A 7,314-nucleotide genomic window follows, 5' to 3' on the forward strand; every position below is an offset into this window, starting at 1 on the left:
TTCAAGATATGCCATATTTAGATGTAAAGTATAGCATAGGGAATATAATATTCTAATAACTATGGATGGTGTCAGATGGGTACGAGATGTATCGGCATGATCACTTTGTAAGGTATGCTATGTCTAATCACTGGGGTGTGCACCTGAAATTAATATAATAATGTATGCCAACTATAATTAAAAACTAAAATAATGATAACAACTTTTTTGGTATAAAAAAACGATATACCATATTGAGAGTTCTGTAATCACCAAATTGTCGCTGTCAAATATACATTCAACTCTGGCTCTTAATTTTGTGTTGGAAGCTGCACAAAGCCTATTGTGTCCTGTGTGTGGCAACAAGGAAGTGTCTAGTACGCACTAAGGGGCTGATGTCAACCCATTTGTTCTGCCAGTCAGTGGCTCGTTCTTAAGAGAACCCTTGGCTTGTAGCCTGAGCTGTTTGACCCTTGTATATTTTCCATCTCTTCCATCCTTAGGGATCCTCCAGGTGATGAGGATGTAGCTTATTTACCACTATACCCCCCAGAATTTAGCACAGGTCCCTAAGCCTTTCTTTGTTCCCATTTATTTTATTTTTATTGTTGACAATGTTACAGATGTTTCCCATCCTCCCTTTACCCCCTCAGCCCAACCCCAAACTCCCCCTCGCCCAGTTCTTCACCCCCTATTGTCCATGTTCTTTCTTTTTTAAAAATTTTAAGTTTTTAATAAAAATTGTATATAAGAGTATTTTACTCCTGCATCTTCTCAATTGTTTTTTCCTTGTATTTGCCCTTTTCCTTTCCTACTTGGAGAGATTTGGCTTTATGTTCCAGGCTCTTTTTGGGGTCATTGTCCAGCTTCCCATAGCACCTTGCTGGGGCGAGCCCACATGAGCAGTTGAACCTTTAGCTTTCTCCCGCTGCCCCCGTTCAGTGTAGATGCCGTATTTCCTCCTGTAAACCCCACCTCTTGGCTGCCTTCTGTAGTGTCCTCGCACAACCTGAGCTTCATCATCCTGTAGGACGGGCATGGATCGAACACCGTTCCTCTGTCTCAGCTCTTTGGCAAGAGGAGAAGACATAAGATTCCTGTGAATGAGGGAAGGTACATTGAAAGGTCTTTTATGGGTCTTGCTCTAGTCAGAAGTCACAAAGGGACTGAACTTCATTTTGGTCGCTGGCGCTTCTGTGATGGCAGCAAAAGGGAAGAGCCCTAAGCTCTTCCTAATAGCTGAGTTAGAGGGAGGCATTCATTCATTTGTTGATTGACTGATTCATTCAATAAACATTCACCAACAAACACCTATAGTCCAGCTGGGAAACCTGGAATGGGGTTCCCCCAGCTTTTGATTGGAATATATGCTTATCATCCACCATCTTCTAGCTCCTCTATTTCCAGGGAACATGCTTCTCCAAGGTTGTCAGCTCTGTGCTCCAATCATACGTACCCCTTTCCTTTGCCCATGCAGTGACCTGTCTATGCAGCTGACCCACTACTTCTACTAGTAAGTGGTCCCTTCCTGTTCTGAATATCACTACTAGTTTCTGTTACTAATTTATTTCAATCAGGGTCAAACCGGAGGTTTAGGAGATAGTTGTCCCATGATGTGACCTGTGATGGCTTTGTGATGTGTCCACTTGGCTAGGCTGAACTACACACCCATGTATCCCTTTCTAGTGTGTTACTAGAAAGTGGCCATGGTAGGCTACAAGAGTGATTCTCCTGCAAAATTGGAGGATGGAAGGAAGGCAGCAGGTATTTTGTAGCACCCACACACAAACACCCTTTCTTCCATTTGTTTAGCCAAGCACTATCCTAGGTGCTTCTGTGAAGGGATTTTGCAGATGTAATTAAAGTCCCTAATCAGTTGACTTTAAAGTAATCAAAAGGGGGATCATTCTAGGAGACTTAATCAGTGCAAAGCTTTTACAAAGAGGGCTTAAACCCTTTACTCATGTTGTTAATCTGCTGTTTTGCCTCATTGGTATGAAGCAGCAGTTGTTCCTATAATTGTTTTCCTCTCCAATTGGGTCTTCCTTCTATTTTACTCATTCCTGGGCCAAGTATGTGTATTCAGCTCCAGAACTGAGAGCCCAGGCTCCTGCAGCATACCCTTACCACCAAACTCATCCTTGTGGGGCCCCAGCCTGCTTATGATCTCCCTTTCCTGACTGCCTGCCCTGTAGATATCAGCCCTGCTTAGCCAGCTCCTGTAAGTGTGTAAGACAATTCCTTGTAATAAATGATGTGTCCACTTGGCTAGGCTGAACTACACACCCATGTATCCCTTTCTAGTGTGTTACTAGAAAGTGGCCATGGTAGGCTACAAGAGTGATACAGATAGATAAAAAAATCTCCCACTGGTTCTGCTTCTCTGGCTGATCCCTGAGCAATGCATGAACTAAAGAAGCAATTGTTTGCTTTACATGTCATAAAGCAGCTTGAAATCTAGATGGCCACCAACATTCATTCATTTATTCATAACTGTGTGAGGGTTAGCAATACAGCAATAAACAAAGCAGACATGGACCCTGCCCTTAGCGAGCTGATTTTCTAGCAGAAAAGCAGATGTTAAACAATATTTACAAAGATAATAAGGTTAGGACAGAATTGGTAGAAGATGTAAGTGGGAGACCCTACCCAGTCTGAGGTGTGAGAGATGGGAAATAAGGGCCTGGGAGAAAGCTTGAGAGAACATGAGAACAAAGGAATTAAGTTCGAACAGTTTTTTAGAGAGTTGTTCTTCGTGGTGGCAGAGGGAAGAGGCTGGAGAGGTAAACCATAGAGGGCCCAAGATGATAATGCCTGACAAACATTTTTATTTAAAAATCTTCATACTTTGGAATCCTTCATATATATTTTTATTTTATGATATGACGTGTGGTTTCATTTTGAGCCTTTAAAGATCCCATGGTGTTAGTGTGTTTGCTCCTACCACCACTCTTACTTTTTTTTCAGCTTCTTTCTACAGTCCCCTTACATAACCCACAATGTTCTTCTAATTATGCAAGCATCAACTAGCTATTATCGCACTATTTTTAACCCATTCTCTTGCCATCTGCTTTGAATTCTCACAGCACACCTGTTGAGGGAAAAAAGGAAACAAATCCTGAACTCCTCACATTAATCTACCTGACAATTCCCTTCTCACAAGGGAATTATTTTCTGTTCATGAAGACTCACAGCAATGGCTTCTTGGAGGGTGGGCAGTTCACCGGGCCTCATTATTCCTGGCCTCCGGTCACCACCTGAAGTGCGGGGCAACTCAGTCCTTCCGTGGGCTGTTACCCTTCCTGCCTGCTAAGCACCCCAATGCTCGAAGGATTTTCTTTATTAAGTAATTGAGCCACACGCTATCCTTAAAAAGTGGGCTAGAGAGAATGTGGCAAAAACCAATCACAAATCTGCGTTAGGGTGAACAGTGGGAACTTAAATTAAATTTTTGTCTTCCTTTGGTTTCTTTCATTTTTCAAAACCCACTGTGCAGGTCTCCCTGTAGCTGTCTTTGGAAAGCAGCTAGGTACAGAGGCGTGAGATGAATTTTAGAGCAGACTGATTTGGGGTTGAAAGTCTGGTTCCAACCATAGCCTAATTTTTTATTTGAAAAATAGGAATAATAGTATCCACCTATCAAATGACGTGTGCAAAGCAATTCACTTAGTGTGAGGCACATATATGGAGCTTAGTAAATTTTGGGTATTAAGCATTATGATCTTGAAAAGGGTAACTTTTCTAGAGGGAGAGGGAGAAGGAGAAGATTTAACTACATAGCAATTTGCTCAACAGTTTATTTTTACCCGTTGTGCCTGCTTTTATACGCGGAGTAAGAAGCATCATTTGCTTTAAGAGCAGTTCCTGGTCTCACAAGGCCCAAGTCAGGAGACATGACAGACTGGTTCATGGGCTGTGAGGACATTTGTACAACTTGTCCAGACTCATTTAAAAGTGAATATATATACACATGTATGTATGTATACTAGTATAAATATAGTACATATATTCATAAAATCATTATTTTGTACACCTTTAATATGTCAACTATATCTCAATAAACTAGAAAAAAAATTAACCTCACTGTGAAAAAAAATAGTGAATTAGAGTGAAAAAGGTTTGGAAATAGATAGTGGTGATGACTGCAAAACATTGTGAATGTAATTAATGTCACTGAATTGTACACTTAAAAGTGGTCCAAATGGTAAGTTGTGTGTTATAGATGTTGTTCCACCATAACAAAATACAAGAAAAGTGAACTGGAGAACAGCCTAGTGGCTGTGTCTGAATAACCCCTCCTCCCACTCCCAAATGTAGGCTAGCTCAGTAATAACGTGACCCACTTACGAACCGGACTATACACGGAGTATTGTGGCTAAATGATTTCAGAACATGAGTTAGGAGGGCTCGTATCTAAATCCTTCATTTTGCAGAGGGGGCGGGGGGAGGGGGTTGGAGACCTGAAAGTGTGACTTACCCAGAAATACATAGCATCCCCTGGGGACCAGACCACAGCTATCGTGCTGTGCCATGCTGACTCCGGGCGGCCTCTAGGGCAGTCAAGGCCTCTGGGTGCTCACATGGAGGGGTTATTCAGACACAGTCTTTTTCCCCATCTTTTTTTTCCTGGAAGCCTGGTCCTTGTCTCTAATAATCCAGTTGCTCAGAGTTCTCAAATTGTTCAACGGAAGGCTAGGGCATTGGATTCCAGTCCTATCATCGTCCTCTCACAGCTGAGCCAGTGCAGATAGTAAGTGAAGCCTGACAATTCCAAGCTTCCGTCCTGCTGTCTGAATGTCAATCTCCAACCCTCAGACAGGCCACACCCTTTCTTTGTGAGGGCCTTTGCATATGCGGTTCTCTCTGCCATGAATATCCTTCTTCACATTGATAATTCCTTTTCACCCTTCGGGTTCCAGGTGAAACGTTCCTTCATCTAGAAAGCCTTCCCCTCTCCCAGTCTGTGTTAGCTCAGCCTGTATGATTTCTGTACTTCTTTGTACCTCATTCCACTTGTAATTTACTGGTATTATGTCTGAGTTCCATGAATGAGGCCAGGGTCTTGGCCTGGCCTGGCCACCATTGTTTCCCAAGAACTTAGCATAGGGTCTGGCACATTTATGTTCAATAAAGAAATAAAAAAAATAAAATAAAATCAACCCTTTTTTCTCATAAGGGGGAGAATGAAGGTAACGATATACCTTTATGTGTATTAACAAGCAAGAGTGGCCAGCGGAAGTAGGGCAGACACTGCCTTTAATCCAAAGAGACTGACCCAGGCACTAGCTGATACTCTAGGAAATGTACAGGTGGAGTGGAGGGAGCGAGCTGGATGCCCACACCTGCAGGTGAGATGAAGCCTACATCAATTAGCAGAGGGGTATAGGTTTGACACAGGGGTGCTTTCTGTTTTGATGCTGAGGATTGTTAAAAATGGGTCGGAGTACCGAGGACGCCTTCCCTAGAGGAGTCAGAAATCAGGCCAGAGTTCCATTTCAGCTGGTTATTTTAGGCTTACCACAGGTAGGGGGTGGACTAGACAGCCTCTTGGGGTCCAGTCGCTCCACTCCTCTGACCCATAATCAAACTCTAGACACTGTTGTGGCCAATACACACACAAGCACACAAGCACATGGGAAACGCAGGTAGCCGGTCCTGGGGCTGTAAATGTTGCCTAGTTCCCTTTCTACTGAACATTCTGAATTCACCTTTTGTTTAGAAAATGACCTCAGTCTTTAAACACCACAAAGCTCTCCCTATAAAGAACTGGTTCCATATTTCAAAGTGAGAACTGCAGTGCGCACCAATTTAACTCTTGTATTGACGTTCACCTAAAAAAAGTGGGGAAGGCAAGCTAGGCAAGAGGGTTAGAAAAATAACCTGTTCCTCTGACTAATTCCCAGTATAAAAAGAAAGGCGATCTTGGACACTGCTGTGTGTCTTATCCAGCAAAGAGGGACACTTTTCTCTTTCTCTGGTTTTAAAGTGAGGAAAGGGAATGGACTTGAATATGCAAATGATTCTAATTTAATTAACTTTTATGACCATAGCTCCTTCGAGATAACCATGGGAGCCAATTAGATTCCATTAAAATTCAGTCATTTCCATGAAGCTTCAATGAGACACCCTTGTCTTCTCCAAGAAAAAAAACACACAGAAAAACATGCAAAGATCTAATCGGAACAACACAAAAGCATAAGTTGTCGGTAGCAGCTCTGCTGTGTGGTCTCACCAGAAGCTGCTTCCACACACAGTCCAGCTTGTCGCCTGAGCCAGGCGAGCAGCGTGAAATCATCCCAGGTCCGTCATGTAACGGCTAGCCCAGAGTTTATCATCAACTGAAGCAATGAAGAGGAAAGGCAATGATATTTCACACTTTGGGGCAAAAACTCAAGCCTCAGGTGGGTGAGTGAAGAATTGCCTTGACCTCAGGCCAGACATGAAGAGGAACTTATGCCACTTACTCCTTTGCTGCCCAGTTTTGCAATATTCTGTCCTTTTTCTTCTCCCTGATTACAAAGGTAACACATATTTATTATTAAAAAATGGAAACAGACAGCACAGCTAAGAAGATGTTGCCCACATCAAGAAAGAACTTGGAAGCTCTCTTTGATTTTGTTCCCATCTTTCTCCGTTACTAAGCACATTTTAGAGGCCTTTGTGTGTTTGGGGAGGGACAGAAATGGGTGGGGTGGGGAGGGTGCAGTGAGTGCTAGGAATGGGGATATCATATATTCTAGTTCCTTTTTTTTTAAGTCTATATACCATGCCACTCACCTCTCTTATCTCTAATGATATACAATTACATAGCTGCCAATGATTTCTGAATCCTGGCCTCTACATCATTGTCCATGGGAAGAAAATTGTATGGTGGGTCCACCTTAAAAGTGCCTCAAGATTGGTTTAGGAAAGAGAGCAATTGAGTTTCTGGGAGCTGTATTGCCTGCCAGTTCTAAAACATTTTAAAAAAATTTTATTTTCAAATAGTTATATACCCTTTATTCTTTAAATTGTTTTTTAAAAATTTTTATTTCAGAGAGGAAGGGAAAGGGAGAGACAGCGATAGAAATATCAATGATGAGAGAGAATGAGTGATCGGCTACCTCCTGCATGCCCCCTACTGGAACCGAACCTGGGACCCTTCAGTCCCCAGGCCGATGCTTTATCTACTGAGCCAAACCAGCCAGGGCAGTTCTAAAACATTTTAACTCTCCTATCAATATTCTGAAGTCAGTTGTCCCAGTTGGGGCAGTTGAATATCTAATATTCATTCTTCCCTCCTCTCGTTTGCTAACAGAACCCAATTTTGCTTGGGGTGTCAGTTCACCCAACTAA

General features: G+C 42.5%; 1 pseudogene; it reads right to left on the minus strand.

Annotated features, from left to right (window-relative positions):
* Positions 1-737: 737 nt before the first annotated feature.
* Positions 738-1,192, minus strand: LOC103292518 (60S ribosomal protein L26-like; annotated as a pseudogene).
* Between the last annotated feature and the right edge of the window lie 6,122 nt (positions 1,193-7,314).

The sequence above is a fragment of the Eptesicus fuscus genome, chromosome 7 (assembly GCF_027574615.1).
Source record: "Eptesicus fuscus isolate TK198812 chromosome 7, DD_ASM_mEF_20220401, whole genome shotgun sequence".
In the NCBI taxonomy this organism is placed as follows: Eukaryota; Metazoa; Chordata; class Mammalia; order Chiroptera; family Vespertilionidae; genus Eptesicus; species Eptesicus fuscus.